Source organism: Rhododendron vialii, chromosome 10a, assembly GCF_030253575.1.
Source record: "Rhododendron vialii isolate Sample 1 chromosome 10a, ASM3025357v1".
NCBI classification, from domain to species: Eukaryota; Viridiplantae; Streptophyta; class Magnoliopsida; order Ericales; family Ericaceae; genus Rhododendron; species Rhododendron vialii.
In genome coordinates this window covers 9,862,427-9,884,690 of record NC_080566.1, presented here as the reverse complement: position 1 = coordinate 9,884,690, position 22,264 = coordinate 9,862,427, and the positions used below count along the sequence as shown (strand labels likewise).

Sequence of the window (22,264 nt, the reverse complement as noted above, 5' to 3'; positions counted from 1 at the left end):
GATGATGCGATTAGATTGAGAGAAGAAATTGGTAATGAGAATGCATTGATAATGAGGAGAGGATGGGATGAGATTGTCAATACCATCTCCAAGATGATATTTTTGGGGTATTAGCAATCCGACCGAATTGATAGTCCGGACCTTTTTTGGGAAACCAAACAAGGTATTGATAATATCCTCACTCTACCAATCCAATCCCAACCCCTTGGAGCGTTATCAAACAGGCTCTAGAGGAAAATTTTGTAATTTATTATTATTTTTTACATTTTATGAGATAATGCTTTTTAGATATTTGAGTATTTACAATTTGCCTTCGGTTATTCGAATATGGAGATTCTATTTTCATTTTAGAGATAAATTTTTTAAAAAATACGATGAATCCCTCTTAGATTCTTTCATAAAATGCAAAAAGTGGGGATATTATAAAATCTTTCTTTAAGAGCATCCTCATTATAATAAGCAAATGAGTGTGAATAAGCAAATTTAACAATAATGTTCAAAAAATACCCTACATTGTAATAAGCAAACTTACAAATTTTTTAGCAAATAACCAAATTTTACTCATTTCATAACCAAACTTAACAATTTTAACCAATAATCAAAACTCAATAACTAAACTCAAAACTTAATAACTCAAAAATATCCCACATTAGAATCGTCTCATCGAGTAATTTGGTATAGTCGGGTGCGTGATTAAAACTCATTTGCGATTGGACAAATGTGCATTGTGTATTGTGGGGTTTTTTTTGTTGTTATGGATGCAAAAATAACCAATGTGGAGGTAGAGATTGTTGGATAATCAAATGCTGACGTGGCACATTTTGGTTATTGGTTTTGATTATTACCATTGCAGATACTCTAATATGCTACATTCACTCTCCATTTTGGAGTTTTAGAGATGGGTTGGAGTATCTCCAATCTTTACCCATTTTACTATCCATACCTAAAATTTGAGTAAAAAGCCTAAAAACTCATCTCCAATATCATACCTTCTTTTTTTTTTCAACATTGTATACATCAGTAGGAGTTAGTTAGTGGGGAGAGTTAGAGTTAGCACAGGAGGTCCAGAGGTTATCCATAGCCCTGGCTCCAAAGCCTCCGCCCCCCGCGAAACTCGAATCCTAGTCACCACCGGGAGCTGGGGAGATTAACAACCAACTTCACTAAAAGTGCAATGTCATACCCATTTGCCTGACCATTTTGAGTTCTACCTATTTTCTTACAACCCTTTTTTTTCACTCTCATTAATTACAAATATGTACTCATTAATTACAAGTGTGGCATTCAACAATAGATTTGGATAAAAATATGGATTTAGCATTAGAGATACATTACCTAAATCAAACTTCTAACCTAAATCTCTATCCAAATTTGGGTGGAAAAATGGTTAAGGATTGGAGATGCTCTTAGGACCATAATCCTTAGTCATTGCTCTCTCTTTTAATCATTGCTCGTTCTTAATCCTCGCATTTAAATTTTTTAGTAAATTGTGAGGTTTTTGAACGACGTTTTCCACGCTTGCATGGCGCATTATGTGACTTAGGTTGGACCTAGAAGCCATATAACGAGCGAGGGTTTGAGCGAGAATTGAAAACGCGAACGCTAAGAGACAATTAAGAGTACAAACCGAGAGTCCTACTAGCAGATTATTTGCCTATGGGTTGAAAGGTCAATTTGCCATAATCATAAAACATTCGAAACTAGTATTAAAATTCGTAAGAGCGAAAATTGAGAGCGCTAATGATAAAAAAGGATTGAGAGTGCGAGTCGAGGATCACACTAATAAATTAGTTAACTAAGGGTTGGAAGATCAAGTTGCGATAATCAGACTTTCCTTGCCCAGTAGGCCAGTGGCGGCCCAACTTGTTGGACTTACGGCGTAATCGATATCTTTTGAGATAATGCCCAGTCGATCCTATTTTTTTGAGTTTATGGCTCGGAAGTTCATTGCCTTACAAGTGCAATACTATATGGTCTTATGGGGTGTAATTTTACAAATTTAGCTCTATTTGATAATAGACAGTACATGTGCGCATGCAATTCTACATGTGCCCCTCTCTTTCTTGCGGGGAAAGCAGCACTAGTGGTCGTGAATTGGCCGGCGATGGTGGTACACGACGGAGCACGAGAATAACCACGGGAGTTTGTCAACGAATTCCAGCGAGGTTTCGGTCAAGTGCGAACTAGAGGTTGCCACTGAGGAAAGCAGCATTAGTGGTCGTGAAATGGATCAAAGTGGTGTGACAGGCGCGCCACTCGCAGGACCTACTAGAGAGGCACCTCGTGAATAGATGACTTCAGAGGAGATCGTTACTTCGCTCGAGGACCAGAGCACCGCCACCATCCTCCGTGTCCCCTGCGCCACCTACAACTTCATCAGCCCTGAAACAGGAAAAAAATTCAGAGTATAAAATTCAATCACCACAATATAAAATTCACATTAAAAAAATTGTAATTTTAAATAATTTTATATTCGATATTGATCTCATTCAGTAGATCTCTACGTGTAGATTTCAAATATATAATTTTTATAAACAATGAATATGTATATTTGATGTTATTAACATTTTTAGATAAAAATAGAGAGAGAGAGAGAGAGAGAGAGAGAGAGAGAGAGAGAGAGAGATTAATCCCACGCATGTATGACGTGGGATTTTTTTGGGCCAAAGGGTATTTTTGAACAAAAATTACAGGACCCAGTGGGGTATGGACTTTTTTCTTGGATTAGATTGCTAGGACCTATTGGGGCTTTGTTCACCTACGTAGGACCGACCCGAAAGAAGCCAATTTCTTTTCTATACTAGATTTTCTCCATTAGCCAATAGGATTTGGTTGGTAGAGAGGCTAGTGGAGGCTCTAGAAGACCTGCCTCCTTCCCATCTATGGTTGTGTTATTTGATGGGATGAGACTAGATTATTTTGGTCTAACATGTAAAGACCCATAATTAATTCTTAAATTTTAATGTTTGATATGTGCTTGAGTCATTTAAGTATGGATAATGATGTGAAAATGCTTTGGGGTCTTCATGTAATAGAATGAAATATATGGTGGGAGTTGGTGTAGTATTGGATAACGGAGGGGTGTGTGTGTAATTTTCCTTATAAGCACCAAAGTTAGGAGAAGAAATATCATTTTTTCCTTTTCTTTCGCTCTCTCTGACTATATCTCTCACTTGGCCTCTCTCACACACACTCTCTCTCACAGTCTCACTCTCTGATTTTGCATCTCTACTCAAATCTCGTTGAATGCTTAGCTAAGCTTAGAGGGATGTTGTTCTTGGTGGTTTTCAACTTTGGAGTCTAGGGCTTGGCTTGGATGTAAGGACCCACACTATCTGACCTACTAACCTTTAGCTTAATCACATAACTCAAAAGGTTAGCATATGAATTTATATAGTAGCTAGTCGGAATCACTTATATACCATATATTATTTCCTTTTTGTTGCCGATGTAGGACTCCACAATCTCCCCACCTTATGATGATTGGCCCAGCAACCTTTCCCTGATGATCATAGTGTGACACTTAGCTTTGTACATCATATCATCAAGCTCGTACCAGATTCTAGAGATGGCCCCCACCATGTAGACCATGATTGTGTTCTGATACCAACGATAACAACACGTGTCAGCTGACCTGCTAACCCTTAGCTTAACTATATGGCTCAAAAAGTTAATCTTATGTTATACAATTGTTGGTCGGGTCCTATTAGTCTTTGTAATTTATCAGAGATTAATGAAGTTTTATTTTGCCGTTAAAAAAAAACAGTAGCTGGTCGGAATCACTTATAGACCATATATTATTTCCTTTTTGTTCCCGATATAGGACTCCACATTGGATCCTTGGGTTTTGCTTAAAACCATTTGAGGTAGCTAGGGATTTTCACTCTCTCTATATATTGTAAGTTGATTTGGTGCTCAAAGGTTGTGTTTGATCTTCTGTTTCGTGTTTGGTTGAAAAGTTGCAAATCGCGAGCTGAAACCCCGCGTGCCATCGATAGCCAGTCAATAGAGCTGAAATCTTTGATTTTCCTACCGATGGCATCATTTCCTCCTACCGGTAACAGTCTTTACCAGTGCCCCTTTCTCACCCCTACCGGTAGCATTTCTCTAGAATCGAAATCCTGAGTTCTCCTACCAGTACCACTCTTTTCCTCCTACTGGGAACAACTGCATTTTGAAAACTCATTGTTATATGGATTCTAATGTCATGGTTCGCATATAATGGATCGTTTCTATTTATTAACATGAGATTGAACTCTTAGACACATATTTGATGTGTGGTGATATGAAAAGTCGATTTTGATGATAAGTTATTGATGAAATGAGAACATGGATCATGCAATGATTGAGTATCAATTGAAATTAGAATGTGGATACCTAATTCATGAGATTGAGTCTTTATATGCTTATTTGACCTATTATGTGGTGTTATATTAAGGGTGGTTGGCATCTAGATTGAAGTGAATAATGAGCTTAATGAGAAATGAGAATGAGTAAAACAATTGTTTTAAGAACTTGAAATATGATTACATAATGCATGATGAGGGATGTATAGGGTCCCAAATATCCGGGACTAGGGCCACGTTTAGGTATGACACTAGGCACGGGATATACGAGATCGCAAATACCCGGATAAGGTGAGATATATGGAGTCCTACTTAGAGTATATGAACCACTGATGATGTACTGGTGATAAATGGAAACTTAATAACAAGGGATATAATTGATGGAACAACTTAGATTTATGGCATTCATACGTACGTGTGTGTGAATGAATGTTGTGATTTTGCTAATTACGATTTTAAGACTTGTAATGGTATAGTATATGCTAGTTTTATTTAAAAGATGAATTTAAAAGCCAGTCCCGTTTTCTAGGTTCGGTGCCTATATAGTCCTGCACAATTATTTGCATTTATTATTCCAACTATGTGCCCTGCCTTCCTCACGCGTGCAGTAGCCACGGAGCTAGAGAGCATCTAGTATAGGAAAATTATCCAATGCTCATGGAGCATTGGTGCACCTTAAAACATTGTTTAAATTTTAAAAAATCATAACTTTTGTTGTAGATATTCATTTTAAAAAAAAATTACATTTTTGGAACCTACTCGACGATATCCACTGAACAAGATCCATATTGAATATGAAATTATGCAAAGATAAAAAAAATACCTTTGGCTATGAGAACTGTCTATATTAGAATTGGCTATGAATCCTACACACAATTCACATAGCCTCAACACACACGGTTCACATAGTCCAAATATACACTAAAATACACAGTTTATATAGCTCCAACACACTAAAAATGCATAGTTCACATAGCTCCCCACACACAGTTCACATAAACTACCACACAGTTTGTAGGATCAAGCGCTTACCATCTTACCAAAACCCGCAGGTAGTGGTAAAGGCGCAACTCTATTTCCTTATACAAGTGGTATCAGAGCCAAGGTCGCGGGTTCGACTCCCCTGGATGGCATGCTGCTTGCGGGCAGGTGCTGGGGGGGGGGGATTGTTGGTCGCGGGCCAGCATCCTGCCCACGCGGGTCGAACCGTGGCGCTTGGGGCTTGCTACGCTATGGTATAAGGAAATAGAGTTGCGCCTTTACCACTAATTGTTAGCCCCAAGGTTTTTGAGGTTTTTGATTTTGATGATAACAAACACGACCAGTTAGAATTACATTAGTCAATTGGGCATCATTGGTGAGATATATTATTATTGGGCTAATTATATTATTTCTTGATTTTGAAGGGTCTTAGAAGTAATTCTTTGGCTAAAAGCTTAAAAGATGTTCTTTCACAGGGAATCATTTTCTAACCTAGTCTTCTCTGGCCCTCCACGTTGAAAAGAAAAGAAACAGGCGATGTAAACAAGAAGGAAGAGGGGCTGCGAGAAACAGGGGTTTCGGTTCTATCAAAGGCACAAATTGAGCAATTTTCTTCTTCAAAATTGCTGTCTCCAATAGATAAGAGAATTGAAGAAGGAAAGAGATTAAGGAAAATCTCTTCCTATTGACTAACGGCTGGAATGGGTTCGAAAAGGAAAGAGGAAATCTTGTGCAGGAAATATAGAGATTGAAGGAGGAAGCAAGTAAGGCAAGGGCTGTTTATTTGCAACGGCTAGTGGAAAAAGACTTCCACGTTCTTCTGATTTTTAAAGATAAAAAGGGAGCAGAAGAAGGCAGAGAAACATACACGACTCTTGAAGAAATCCACTGTGAGCTTTCTCTTAAAAATCTGTCAGTCAAAAATTCAAAGCTTTCATCTTGAATATCTACACTAGTTTGAGTGTTATCATTGAACCATATTGTAAAAGGGTTTTCACACCCTCGTCTGAGATTGAGACTGTTTTTTGTGAGTGATTTTTTGGTAGAAAAAATCATTTGGGTTTAGGTGTAACTAGCGCCGGAGTCTTAGCTAGTTGGGAGTGGATACGGAGTAATCGCTCGTTGTAAGGTTCTCTAGCACCCGCGAAGCTAGAGGTTTGTAACGACTATTGGAGATAGTGCAGCAATTCCCGAGTAGGACACTTGGGGAGTGGAGTAGGCCGTGAAGTTGCGGACCGAACCACTATAAAATCCTCGTGTTAATTTTCTCTATCCCTTACTCTTTTTCCTTTATGTTCTTGCATTTCTATATTGCATAAGCTAATTGATAAATTACTGAAAACAGACTTGGAGTAGAATAGATCAATAAATAGGCAAATAACCAATTTATCAATCTATTCTACTCCAAGTCTGTTTTCAGTAATTTATCAATTAGCTTATGCAATATAGAAATGCAAGAACATAAAGGAAAAAGAGTAAGGGATAGAGAAAATTAACACGAGGATTTTATAGTGGTTCGGTCCGCAACTTCACGGCCTACTCCACTCCCCAAGTGTCCTACTCGGGAATTGCTGCACTATCTCCAATAGTCGTTACAAACCTCTAGCTTCGCGGGTGCTAGAGAACCTTACAACGAGCGATTACTCCGTATCCACTCCCAACTAGCTAAGACTCCGGCGCTAGTTACACCTAAACCCAAATGATTTTTTCTACCAAAAAATCACTCACAAAAAACAGTCTCAATCTCAGACGAGGGTGTGAAAACCCTTTTACAATATGGTTCAATGATAACACTCAAACTAGTGTAGATATTCAAGATGAAAGCTTTGAATTTGTGACTGACAGATTTTTAAGAGAAAGCTCACAGTGGATTTCTTCAAGAGTCGTGTATGTTTCTCTGCCTTCTTCTGCTCCCTTTTTATCTTTAAAAATCAGAAGAACGTGGAAGTCTTTTTCCACTAGCCGTTGCAAATAAACAGCCCTTGCCTTACTTGCTTCCTCCTTCAATCTCTATATTTCCTGCACAAGATTTCCTCTTTCCTTTTCGAACCCATTCCAGCCGTTAGTCAATAGGAAGAGATTTTCCTTAATCTCTTTCCTTCTTCAATTCTCTTATCTATTGGAGACAGCAATTTTGAAGAAGAAAATTGCTCAATTTGTGCCTTTGATAGAACCGAAACCCCTGTTTCTCGCAGCCCCTCTTCCTTCTTGTTTACATCGCCTGTTTCTTTTCTTTTCAACGTGGAGGGCCAGAGAAGACTAGGTTAGAAAATGATTCCCTGTGAAAGAACATCTTTTAAGCTTTTAGCCAAAGAATTACTTCTAAGACCCTTCAAAATCAAGAAATAATATAATTAGCCCAATAATAATATATCTCACCAATGATGCCCAATTGACTAATGTAATTCTAACTGGTCGTGTTTGTTATCATCAAAATCAAAAACCTCAAAAACCTTGGGGCTAACAATCTCCCCCTTTTTGATGATGACAAACATTAGATTAATAATATTCAATAGAAAGAGCCGAGAGCAAAATTAATAAAAAAAATAACTCCCCCTTAATTGATGCACAATCTCTTTTCAATTTGCTCCCCCTAAAGTTATGCCGCATTTGCTCGAGCTTGTTTTTAATATTTCTCAATACTTCTCCCCCTTTGTCATCAACAAAAAGATTGTGGGATAAACCTGTTTTTCAAGGAAAAAAAAAAACTAGACCATAAACTGTGAACATAAAGGGATAATAAAATTCTCATTATCGAATGCATCAAAATTGTGATTCCAATCAATATTAGATGCATTTTAATGCAATATGGTCAGCCAAGTTATAAGATCTCTCCAAAATTTAAGCCACACCAAGAAAGACATTAGTATGCTTAAAAAGCCATATCGAGTGTAAGTCATATACACCACATAGAGAGAGTGACAAAAAAAAATTAAGAGCCATAAAAAAAAAAATGAGATCAAGAATATCATCAAGGATTGGACATACCAAGTTCCCTTCTTATGCTGCAAAATCTATCCTCGCTTAGAGGTTTCGTAAAAATATCAGCAAGTTGATTATCCGTTCTCACAAAATCAATAACCACATCTCCTCTTTGAACATGATCTCTAATAAAGTGATGTCTAATATCAATATGCTTGGTTCTAGAGTGCTGAATAGGATTCTTAGTCAAATTTATAGCGCTAGTATTATCACATTTAATGGGAATATGATCAAAGAATAAACCAAAATCCTCTAACTGTTGTTTCATCCATAAAACTTGTGCACAACAACTTCCAACAGCGACATATTCAGCTTCAGCAGTAGATAAAGCAACAGAATGTTGTTTTTTACTAAACCAAGAAACAAGAGAATGTCCAAGAAATTGACATGTACCACTGGTGCTTTTTCTATCTATTGAACAACCAGCAAAATCCGCATCCGAATATCCAATTAAATCAATAGAAGTGCCTCTAGGATACCACAATCCTAAAATTGGAGTACCAATCAAGTATTTGAAAATTCTTTTTACAGCAATGTGGTGTGATTCTTTAGGAGAGGATTGAAATCGAGCACATAGACACACACTAAACATAATGTCCGGTCTACTAGCTGTTAAGTAAAGAAGAGATCCAATCATACCTCGGTATTTCTTTTCATCAAAAGGCTTACCCATTTCATCTTTGTCGAGTTTGGTAGAAGTACTCATAGGAGTACCCATTGGCTTCGCTTTTTCCATGTCAAACCTCTTCAATAGGTCTTTGATGTATTTGGACTGATTGATAAAAATACCATCAACTGATTGCTTTATTTGGAGTCCAAGGAAGTAGGTGAGTTCACCCATCATGCTCATTTCGAATTCGCCTTGCATACGTTTTGCAAAATCCTCGCACAAGCTTTCGTTAGTAGCACCAAAAATAATATCATCGACATATATTTGAACAATAAGTATATCATGATCTTTGGTCTTTATAAAAAGAGTCGTGTCAATTTTTCCTTTTGAAAAACCATTTTCAATCAAAAATTTGCTTAAACGATCATACCATGCCCTAGGTGCTTGCTTTAAACCATAAAGAGCTTTGGAGAGTTTGAAAACATGATCTGGAAACTCATGATTTTGAAAACCAGGAGGTTGTTTACAATAAACCTCTTCGGAGATAAAACCATTTAAAAATGCACTCTTTACATCCATTTGAAAAAGTTTGAAATTTTTAAAACATGCGAATGCAAGTAACATTCTAATAGCTTCTAGTCTAGCAACGGGTGCAAATGTTTCATCAAAATCTATGCCTTCCTCTTGATTATAACCTTGGGCTACGAGTCGGGCCTTGTTTCTAATAACCACACCAGATTCATCCATTTTATTTCTAAACACCCATTTAGTACCAATGATAGAGTTATTTTCAGGTTTAGGGACCAAAGTCCATACTTGATTCCTTTCAAATTGATTGAGTTCTTCTTGCATGGCAAGAATCCAACTCTCATCTTTTTCAGCTTCAACAAATGACTTAGGCTCTACTTGAGATAAGAAAGCAAGATTATTGCATACATTACGAAGAGAAGATCGAGTCATCATACCTTGAGATGGATCACCTATAATTTGTTCTTTGAATTGATCGCGAGCATACCTCCATTCTCTTGGAACAGTATCAACATCTCTATGTTGTGGAGTGATTGAAATCAATTCATTAATTTGTTCAGCAACAGTTGAGGTGACTCCATTTTCATGTTCTACTGCATTTGAGCTAACTCCATCAGCATTATTAGCACTTCCAGAAACTGAGTTTGGTGCAGTTTCCACATGAATTTCATTTCTTATTGATATTTCTTGAGGCACCTCATCATCTATGCTGTCAATACGAGGAACATACTTGGAAGGAACATGATCAGACTCATCAAATGCAACATGAACAGATTCTTCGACAACTAATGTTCTTTTATTAAAAACTCTATATGCCTTGCTAGATGTGGAATAACCAATAAATATGCCTTCATCAGATCTAGCATCAAACTTACCCAAATCATCCTTGTCATTATTATGAACAAAACATTTGCAGCCAAATGCACGAAAGTGACTAATATTAGGCTTTCTACCTTTCCAAAGTTCATATGGAGTCTTATTCAGAATAGGCCTAATCATAACACGATTCATAACATAGCATGCAGTATTAACGGCCTCAGCCCAAAAATACCTAGGTAGATTTCTATCACATAACATAGTTCTTGCCATATCTTTCAAGGTCCTATTTTTTCTTTCAACTACGCCATTTTGTTGAGGAGTTCTAGGAGCAGAAAAGTTATGATCAATGCCAAGTTCATCACAAAACAATTCATACTTGTTGTTTTCAAGTTCTCTACCATGATCACTTCTAATGCTAGATATGAGAAAACCTTTTTCGTTTTGAACTTTCCTACACAACTTAATAAAAGCAGGAAAAGCTTCATCTTTATGTGCAAGAAACATAACCCAAGAAAATCTAGAGTAATCATCAACAATAACAAGAGCATAATGTTTACCACCAAGACTAGCAGTTCTAGTAGGACCAAACAAGTCCATATGCAAAAGTTGTAATGGTCTAGATGTAGAAACAATATTCTTAGCAGAAAAAGAAGTTCTAGTTTGTTTTCCCATTTGACATGCATCGCAAAGTCTGTCTTTTTCAAACTTCATCTTAGGAAGACCATCAACCAATTCCTTATTAGAAAGTTTTGAAATCAAATGCATGTTAGCATGTGCAAGTCTCTTATGCCATAACCAACTATTCTCATTCATAGCAGTCAAACATTTATCATCATTAGAGGATAGAGAATGAGCATAAATAATGTAAACATTGTCATGTCTAGTCCCAACAAAAATTGGTTTCTTTTCTACAATGTTTTCTATGATGCATTGTGATTTTTCAAAAATAACTCTATGACCCTTATCACATAATTGACTGATACTTAAAAGATTATGTCTCAAGCCATCAACAAGAAGCACATTTTCAATAGTAGGAGAAGGATCCTTACCAATATTACCAATACCTATGATTTTACCTTTGCTGCTGTCACCAAATGTTACAAAGCCACTTTCTTTAGATGATAAGTTGCTGAATAGCTTTGCATTGCCGGTCATGTGCCTTGAGCATCCACTGTCCAAGAACCACCTTTCATTCTTTGCCTTTGTGCTCAAGCATACCTGCAAAGTGATTTAAACATTGGTCTTTGGTACCCATACTTGTTTGGGTCCTTGTAGGTTAGTGACCGAATTCTTTGGAACCCATACCTTTTTTGTTCCAACATAGGTGTTTCTTTTCATAGGACAAGAATGTAAAATATGACCTTTCTTACCACAATAGTTGCAAGTAGTAAAAGGACAAATTGAAGAAGTAGCTTTCACAAAGAAATTTTGATAAGACTTTTGCTTTTTGGAGGGATCAAAACCTAATCCAGCTTTGTCAAAAATACATCTTTGTTTTCCTAGAATAACATCCAAAGTATCTCTCCCTTTAACAAACTTAGACAAGGTAGTTTTCAAGTTTTCAATTTCCTTTTTCAGATTTTCATTTTCAAATTCCAAATCAGAATTTTTGTTTGTTGAAAAATCTTTTTCTACCTTTTCTTTTAAAACTTCATTCTCTCCTTTTAAAAGTTCATTTTCAGCGAGAATAGAGGAGTTATTCTTTTTGAGAAAACTATTTTTGGAGGCCAACTTCTTAAATTCAACATGCAATTCATGAAACGCATTTAACAATTCATCATAAGTAAAATCATCAGAATCCTCAAGAGAGTTTACCTCGCTGTTTTCATGAGCCATTAAACATAGGTTGGCTTGTTCATTATTGTCATCTGAATCACTTTCATCGCTGCTATTTCCCCATGCTGCAAGCGCTCTTTTCTTTGCCTTCTTGCTAGAATCTTTTGCTTGAGGGCATTCAGACTTGACATGTCCTGGTTTCTTACATTCGTAGCATATGATGGGATCTCTCTTGTTCTCACTTTTTGTTCCATCCTTCTTGAAGAACTTCTTGCCATTTTCTTTCTTCTTTCTCATGAACTTTTTGAATTTCCTTGTAAACAGTGCTATTTCTTCATCACTGCAACTTGATTCTGAATCATCTTCATCATCATTCTTTGAGGTGGAACACTTGAGGGCTATACTCTTCTTTTTCTGGCCTTGATCTTCTTCCACATTCATTGTGATTTCGTGAGTCATAAGTGAACCCAACAGCTCATCAAGGCTGTAGTTTGTGAGGTCTCGTTTGGTCTCGATGATTGCCGTCACTTTTGGCTCCCATTGCTTTGGTAATGACCTGAGAATCTTTCTCACCAGCTCAACATTAGAGTAAGATTTTCCAAGAGACTTCAAGCCATTAATAATATCAGTAAAGCGTGTAAACATACTAGAGATGGATTCATCAGGTTTCATTTTAAACAATTCATACTTATGAACAAGCTGGTCAATTTTAGATTCTTTAACCTGACTAGTACCTTCATGCGTGACTTCTAGTTTATCCCAAATTTCTTTAGCCGATTCACATGCAGAAACTCTATTAAACTCGCTAGGATCTAAAGCACAATATAGCAGATTCATAGCTTTAGCATTTAGTTCAATTCCAGTAATATCACTAGCATTCCATTCCTTTTCCTCTTTAGGAATAACTACTCCATCTACGGTTTTAGTAGGACGGTGCGGCCCATCTACAACAACTCTCCACAACTTGTAGTCAGTTTGAATATAAATACGCATTCTAGCCTTCCAATAATTGTAGTTAGACCCGCTAAATAAAGGAGGTCTATTGCTCGATTGGCCCTCGGGAAGGAAGGTGCCATAAGGGGTTGCCATAGATCTTACCCTAAGACGATTAAGTCAAATATATTTAGAGCCTTGCTCTGATACCAATTGTTGGTCCAAAAGCAACCCAAGAGGGGGGTGAATTGGGTTTCTTACTGACTATTCTCAAATTAAAAAACTAATTGCAAGGTGAAACAAAAACAACGCTTTAGCACAATATTTGAGTCGGACTCAAACCAGACAGCAATACTATAAACAAAGTAGATGGAGTGAGCTCAAAATCTAAAACACAGCAGAAAGCCAAAAACAAAGAACTAAGTAACAGATAAGGAAATAGAGTTGCGCCTTTACCACTACCTGCGGGTTTTGGTAAGATGGTAAGCGCTTGATCCTACAAGTGGTATCAGAGCCAAGGTCGCGGGTTCGACTCCCCTGGATGGCATGCTGCTTGCGGGCAGGTGCTGGGGGGGGGGGATTGTTGGTCGCGGGCCAGCATCCTGCCCACGCGGGTCGAACCGTGGCGCTTGGGGCTTGCTACGCTATGGTATAAGGAAATAGAGTTGCGCCTTTACCACTACCTGCGGGTTTTGGTAAGATGGTAAGCGCTTGATCCTACACAGTTCTAATAGCCCAAATACACACTAAAATACATAATTCACGTAGTCCTAATACACAGTTCACATAAGCAGTTCACATACACAATTCACATTTCACAATTTACAGTTCACATATAGCTCTAATCCAAACTTTTATTAATTTTTATTTTGTAAATTCACACAAATCCAAACTTAACAATGAGGAAAGTCGAAGACTAAAGTATAGTAAAGAAAAAATCACAAGCACCTGCCACAAATTAAGCCTCTGTACCTCGCTTTCCCTTGGCTATTTTTGCGTCCAATTCAACGGCAACATATAGAACTACAACTACAATCACAAGCACCTCATGACGAGTAACTGCTAAAATTACAGAAAAAGTCGATCAGGCCCGATCCTCTCCTCACTGCCATACTCATATGAAGATTTCTACCCTCGCTCCAGCATCTCCAGTGTGGATCGGTCCCCGTTCACATGGACTCACCACCCGTCGCCATGAATCAATTGCCACCGGTGGAAAAACCTGCTTCCGTCGCCGCCACCGTGCTGGAGGTGGGGATTTCTTGTTAGATAATCATGTGTTCAGGCACGTTTGGAGCTATGTCCGCTGTCGACGGTTGTTTTCTGGCGTTCGTCGAAGTGGACGTAGCAGGACGGGTTGAGGTCAACGGTGAAGGATCCGTCGGAGGAGAGAGAAGGATTTGACAGCATCGACAATGTCGTGGATGTCTGCGATTGTTGGTTTTGTGGTGGTAGGTGTTGTGGTTGAGAGGGAAAGAGATGGGTGTTGGAGAGGAAGAGGTAGAGAAAGAGAGATTGTCCTACGAAATTTATAGGTGGGCAAAAAAGTCATCACCAGCCGAGCCTATGCAAAAAAAGTCATCACCAGCCGAGCCTATGCAGCTTCGGAAAAAAATTTCAGGATTGGGATTAAACTGAACCTAAAAAGAAGGATTGGCCTCTAATTTTCTATATTTAAAAAGGGAGTATTATGGGTGGATACATGTGAGTTCTTTGATTCTAGATCATCATGGTGTTTGTGTCCCAGCCTTATTCATATTAATTTCATTGTTCATGTTACGACACCCTAGCACATGTCATCTTGTATGCAGATAGAGTCAGTAGTGATTTTCCTACTCGACAATTGTATGCTCAACTCTTCTTTTTTTTAGTTACCAATCAAGATCAGTGATATGGAGTGCATGACGTACATTTTCTGACCTATTTTTGAAAGCTTACACTGAAGAGTTATTCGTTCATCTTTTGCAAATCCTATTAAGGGGATGAAAATGTAATTTATTTCTTGCATCTTTTGACTTGGAAGAATGTAAACACTTAAATCTCTTTCCATTCTAAACTATGCATGAGATATTGGATTGCGACCCTTTTAGGAGGTATAATCTGAGACGTTGATGAATAATGAATGACGTTAGTATGACATTATTGGGTAATTATGTATGGTGACGATGATATTTTATTTATGAAACCGTAATAATTATTATATTTAAAATTGAGGGCGTGACATAACATAAAAGTAATTAGAATGATTTTAAAAATAAATTGTAACCTAAGTGTGATTTGATTACTTCGTTAATGATGTCTAATCAATTTGAATTCTTTTCATGAAGCACATATTCAACAAGCCCAAAAGTAAATGATGCAACTCAAATGAAGATCCATAATAAGCTTGATGATAGAATCACATCACATGTGTAATACGCACAAGAATTCACTAAAGCCAAATGATCAATTGCATGGTAAAGGGACTTGTTGTTGATTCAGGATAAGCTCAATAATGTGCTCACATCACAAGTGCAACACGTACCAGAATTCAATAAGGCCAAATGACTAATTCCACGGTAAAGGGGCTTTTTCCACAAGTCCTTTAGAGGCATAATATATTATCACATAAAATTATTGAAAGACAATTCTGTAATTAGAAAAAACAAGATTGAAACAAACTAGAAACCTTAAGGACGAAACTGAAATGTTAAATAATATAAGGACTAAATTGAAACCTAAAAATTAACTACAATGATGAAATTAAGACGCTGACCTAAAATAAATTATTCTATGTAATTAAAAAAAATTAGGAGTAACATTACTAAATTTTATTCGAGAAAAATTTGACAAAACTAGGATCATTACGTTTAGGATGGAAATATAACTAACAGTTGGTTATTTTCTTTTGTTTGGTTACGTGAACAAAAGTAAATAAACCAAGAAGTCTTGTTTTATGTAATGCCTCGATTTTTCAAAAAATATAAATAAATATTTTCCAAAATACCTTAATTGATTAAAATGATTTCATTGAATTAAAAGGATAACCAACATAAACAACGAAAAGCGTAGTTTCGGTTAAAAAAATTGAAATACATGTAACGACCCGGATTTCCGACCCTATTTTTTAAAATAATAATAGTAATAATGATAGCGTTAATATTATTAATAGAATTCATATTAAGTTTTAATTATTTTTTTGATAATATGTATATACACTCCGGATCTGTTGAGGGATCCCAGACAGAGCTCTGGTGCGGGATTGTGTTCTCAGCCCTTGCCCCCTTCGTTCATTTCACGTAGACACTTTAGAGAGAGAGAGAGAGAAGAACAAAGATGAAGACGAATAAAGCGGCGAGAAGAACACAAGAATCACGAAGATCAAAATTGAACGGCTGACGACTGAAGGTCTCTCTCTCTCTGGATCAATTCTTGTAAGGACCAAATTCCGGGGTCTTAATTGTATTGGCAATTCTGTTCGACAAAACACGTATTTTATATCGAGTTGTAATTTTATTATTTTTTATAGGCTAGTAAGTCTGTACAGGATTAGAGTGGAAGGAATCTTTATTATTTGTAATTGAGAGTGAGCGTATTGGATAAAAAAGAGGTCGACTACAGCAAGACGATTTTTGGCAAAGACGGATCGATGAAGGGATTGATCTCGTTATCTATCGAAACTTCCTGTCCTTTTAATTGAGAGAAGAACCGTGCAAAAACAAAAGGTCCAATAGAAGTCTATTTATAGACTTGTTTTATTTACCTCCTAGGTATCGGACAAAAGCATATATAAAGAGAAAAGGGGTGCAAGCCACAGTGGTGCACCGGGATTAAAAAGAAAAAAAAACGGGCAGCAGTAGCATCTCTCGCGTGGCAACTGTACGAAGCAAAGATGGAAGCAACGAGTTTATTTGTGTGCTATTCGTGAAGGGATTTCTCTGAGTTTATTGGAGGGCTTGTGGACTCAAGGCCATTGGCGATCAAGATCACTAGGTGCGGTGTATGTGTGACTCGACAGGTAGTACTTAAAACGGTGTAAGGATTTATTTCGTTTGGATAGGTATATCTGTAACTGCATAATGATTATAGTGATTTGATTTCTTCTCGTGGTTTTTACCCATTCTGAGGTTTTCCACATATATCTCTGCGTTATGTGATTGATTGCTAGTGTAGTTTTTTATTGATAGTATTAATTAGTGATTCACTTTCATACTATTAGGGTTTTTACGGATTATTAGGGAACCCTGATTTTTCAATTCTCTAATCTCTCTCTCTCTCTCTCTCTCTCTCTCTCTCTCTCTCTCTCTCTCTCTCTCTCTCTCTCTCTCTCTCTCTCTCTCTCTCTCTCTCTCTCTCTCTCAATTTGTTCCCGAACGAAGAACACAAGTATAGATTTTTTTTGTTCTCTCTCTTGTCCGATCTTACAAAAGTTAGAGTTAGGGTTTATTACGGTTCGATTTCCATGCAAATGCTCTAAACTTGTTCCGCCATTCCAATTAAGACAGTACCAAGGATATGTTTGGATCTTGAATTCATGAAGGAATTTATGGAGAGAAAAGAAAATTTACTGGATTTCCCACCGTAAATCCGACATCCAAACACATTTTCTTGGGCTGCACAAGGTTCCAAGTGATAAGAAGGAAAAATCCCCAGATTACGCGTCTGCAAGAGACTTGCCAAGCGGGGTTGGTTTTTTTTGTTTTTTTGTTTTGAAACAACGAAGAAAAAATGGGGCTGTAATATCAACTTCAAAGGGGAAAAAAAATTGAATGGAAGAAATTGCATAGTCCAAAAGTTAGGGTTAGGGTTTATTACGGTTCGATTTCTGTGTGAAACCCAAAATTTCAAAACATATGTACTTTGATTTCTCTCTGTATTTTTATGTTTATTAGGGTTTGATATCAAGGTATTAGAGTTCGATTTCTGTACAAAGGAAAACGACACGGCCAATTTACTTTTCTAGATTTTGTATTTACATGGGCCTCCCTTGTCATATGGAGACAGTACCTTAAAGTACAATGATGCCGGAAGTCAAGTATGAAAATGTTGTTGTAAGATTTTGACCGAACAAGATATTTAGAAATGTGCTGTTGGATTTTAACAGATAATATCTTAGTTGTTTTTCTCTAGATATTGTTCAACTCATTTTGGTATTCATCAAAAGAACTAGTTGAGTCGTGGTATGAATCATGTCCCTCGCCTCCCTTAACTTTGATCGATTTAATTAGAGTTTGATGTTAGTTTTCCCTAAAGGAATGTATTCCATTGTAACACAGTCAACTATGCTTCAATTGAAAGTTTATAAAAAATTGATTTTGGATCTCATTTTGGATAACTAAGGCCAAAAACTAATTTGGAATCTTGCCTGATAATAAAAAAACCCTAATTCTAATACAAATTCAATTTCATTGTCTCTGCTATTTCTAGTTACACATTGTTAAGGAGGAAAAATGTTTGAAGTAGACCAAAGAAGGAACGAAGAAGAAGAAATGGAACAAGAAGATATTTAGAACGTCAATCCAACCCCCTTGTTTCCACCACCACCACCAAGGCATCTCTCTCTCTGGTGTAGAAAAATAGTGTACTTACAATCACTATGGTGTACTTATTGTTTTGACTTTTGGTGGTTAGAATGCAGTCTTTAGAAGATATACAACTACTCTCACCGCCACATTCTCAACCGTTTGAGGAGTCTGCTAATTCTTCTGAAGTATTTTACGCTCCTCAAGTTAAAAACGAAGTTATACCGAAACTTGCATAAGAATTTGACAACTTAGAGGATGTTAAGAAGTTTTACAACAATTACGCTATGGAAGCTGGTTTTAGTATGCGAATCCATTATAGCAAGACGAATAAGAATGGTAAAATCATTAGGAAGGAGTATGTTTGCTACAAAGAAGGGGTGAGTCAAATTTCTGGGTCCAGTAAACGACAACGGGCAAGAAAATACTCAATTTTCTTTACTATCTGCTAGTGCTTTTAACGTTTCCGGGGAAAGAGTTAACTCCACAATACTGTTTATCGAACCATCAGTTTCTATGGACTTAGCAATGCCCTAACTTTACCTCCGCACTTGCACCAATGTCGTGGTGTCTACAACTACCTATTGTGAACATGTATGTATAGGAATCCATAATTGATGCGTAATGTAACCAACTCGCGAGTGTAGTAGACTTTTTACAATACAATACAATTCAAACTTAAAACATGTTCATTATCTTGAAAAATTTCTACGAGGGCAAAGTAGATATTGATTTCTCAAATACAAACATAAGTATCATCCTTTCATCAAGACGAGACATTTAAGGCATCAATGATAGATCTTCTTCAAATCTCCACATATTGCAACTGTGAGAAGTGAGAATCCCTTTAAATCAATGATAGATCTTTTTTGATTGAGCGGGAACTATTTGTAAGTACTTACTGAAATCTATTCACGTGGAACATAAAATCACAAAGAAGTTAAAGGTTCTTCAATTCTTTTACTGGTAATTGACAATATAAGTCTTTACATTTGTTTATCTAAAAAATAATTATATGTATCCCTTTAAGTTGTAATTCTGTTGTGCAACATTGGCTTTGTGAGTATAGCAACATCCTGAACCAAGAAAGCCCAAATTATATTCCAAGGTTGCTCAAGTGGAACATTGCAAACTTGGGGAAAGCGCTCAACGACGTGAAACAGTTGCAGCAACTCCCAAATAAGAAGGTAACATGGTGGTTAATTGTTTATATTTGATTTTAATGTTCATAAGGAGACCTGTATATGAAGAAACTTCTTGATTTAATGGTATTGCCTCTTAGTAGGTAAAAGATGGAACATTTGAACAAATCATTGAAGAAAAAATTGAATATGAATTTGAGCAACATGAGGTTCAGCAAGATGCTAAGGAGAAAGATGAAGTCAAGCAACATGAGGTGGAGAATAATGAATTTGTTGAACTTCTTGAAGCTCAATTTGAAGTTCAACAAGATGAGAGGGAGAAAGTTAAAGTTACTGAAGTTATTGAGAACTTGCCTGATAGTTATGGGTTGAAAGTTTTTCGATACACTCATTGAAATGTTTTAGTCTGCATTGTGCTCATGCGTAATAGATGAATCATAGCCTGTTAGTTTCAGATGTGATGAAGTGACCTCTCCCAAATATAATTCCAATTCAACTCTTGAACCTAATACATTGAGTGGAAAATAACAACCACAAGAAGAAGAATGCTTGAATAAACTTGTGGATAACATATTAGATGATTAAAAGAAGTATGCACCTGCAATGCTTGATGAATTGATAGAAGAAAGACACTCAATTAGTGATAATCTCACTAAAATAATTGAATATTTGGAGAAGCAAATGGAGATTGAAAAACAATCAAACAAGGATGCATTTGCCATGATTGACGAAGGAAAAAAGACTCAATTACGAATGATATGTCCGCGAAGATCGAATATTTGGAGAATGAAAAGAAGCAGATGGAGATTGAGAGAGAATCGATTTGCGAGCCTCTCCATGACGAGATTGCAAAATTGAAGAAACTGTTGGAAAGTCAAGACAAACAGATTATAATGTTAAAAGATGTTATGAACAAAGGCTCACTCACAACGATGCATAAACTCAAGAACCAAAAACAATCGTTGCAAAAGGATCTAATTGAAAAGGTTAAAAGTTTAGAGAAGGAAAAGAAGCAATTAAAGCTTGAGAAATTGAAAATGCAAGAAGATAATGACATTGTGCTACAATCTAAAGATCGGCAGATTACAGCATTGATAAGAAAATTTGAAGAAACAGAAGAGGAAATGAAGAATGAAATGCAGAATGTTAACAAACAAAATAAGAAGTTGTGTCCGGCAAAGAACAAATACATATAGATACTTTTGAATAAAGCTAGTGTCCTCGAGAAGCAAAAGGCTAAATAACAAGACGTCATCAGAGAATTAAAAATGCAAATTGAGGAGTTCAAAGTTCATGAAGTAACACAAGGTTCTGCTGATGAGACTGAGGGCGGAGTGCATCAAGTAACGCAAAACGCAACTTTTGAGAAGATTCGAAGACTTGAACATGAGAAGGAGCAGCTTTAATTGGAACTCTTAGATATTAGAGTGCATGAAGAGAGAGAGAGAAACGCAAGGCAGAAAAATCTCCGATCTCTCCAAATTCGAACATAATAGCACACAAGGCAAGAGAAAGAAAGAAGAACACATATGTGAACTTTGTCTATGAAGAAGTAAAGAAGAAGACAAAGACTGTAAGAGAACTTTTCATAAATGTAGATGATTTCGTCCAATCTCAAGAGGACGAAAAAGAAAAAAGGAAACTGAAAAAGTTAAAGGCAAATACTGAGGTACCAAAGCTTTTAAGTCGTGAAAGTTGGATAGCAATTGAAACACTTTGAAATACAACAGACAACAGGTAAACAAGTTAGTCTTATTTCTATGTAATGTCGAAATAATGCAGAGTTTGGAGACTTTTGACAAGTTATTTTCATTTTATTTTTCTTTTGCAGTACTGTAGTATGGTCTTCGAAAAAAGAACAAATGCATGTCAGTGCTGATGAAATACAGAACCTGTTGTTTGAAACAGCATTATCAACCTGGGTAATGTTTAAATTTCACTGGTTAACTGTACAGATACTGTTAATTGCAGATACTTTGCTAACTATACGAATTCTGTTCTTATATACAGTCTATTGATGCTTACATGAATATCCTTATGCAACACGTAGAACAGCAACTGACATTCATATTGGAAACGGAACCAGCTAAGTCTTTTGTGTTTCCCAGCTTTTTTTGGGTAAGACACTAGCAGTGAACTCGTGATATACGTTGGACTTATACTTCTTTCGCGATTTCATGCATATTCGTTTCTGGTGAGTTAATGTAATTTTATTTCACCACAAGATCTATTTTATTGCTTTGTAAATCGTTAATCCTCAATGACAAACAACCAATTAAAGTGAAGAGGATTCTTGATCAGATGATGCCGAAGGCTGTATATGCAACTTTCCTGTTTTTTTCCATAATTCATGACTTCCATTGGACATTGCTGATGCTTCATAAAGATAAGGGAAATTGGATATTCTACAATTCTTTGCTAAAAATGAATGAATTCCATTGGACATTATTGGTGCTTCATAAAGATGTGGGAAAGTGAATATTCTACAACTCTTTGTTAAAAATTTATTGAAGCATCTTTTAAACTTTTAACCATAAAACATAAAATTTACCAGTAATGTCCACTTTTCCCTCATCTTTATGAAGCACCAGCAATGTCCAATGGAATTCATGAGTTATGGGGAAAAGCAGGAAAGTTGCATACACG

The 22,264-nt window shown here is 36.6% G+C and overlaps 1 protein-coding gene across 1 annotated transcript in view; it reads right to left on the bottom strand.

Moving 5' to 3' along the window:
• Window positions 1-22,264, bottom strand: part of LOC131303306 (double-stranded RNA-binding protein 4-like) — a 92,317-nt gene that overhangs the window by 43,009 nt on the left and 27,044 nt on the right. The gene's annotated exons all lie outside the window — the stretch shown is intronic.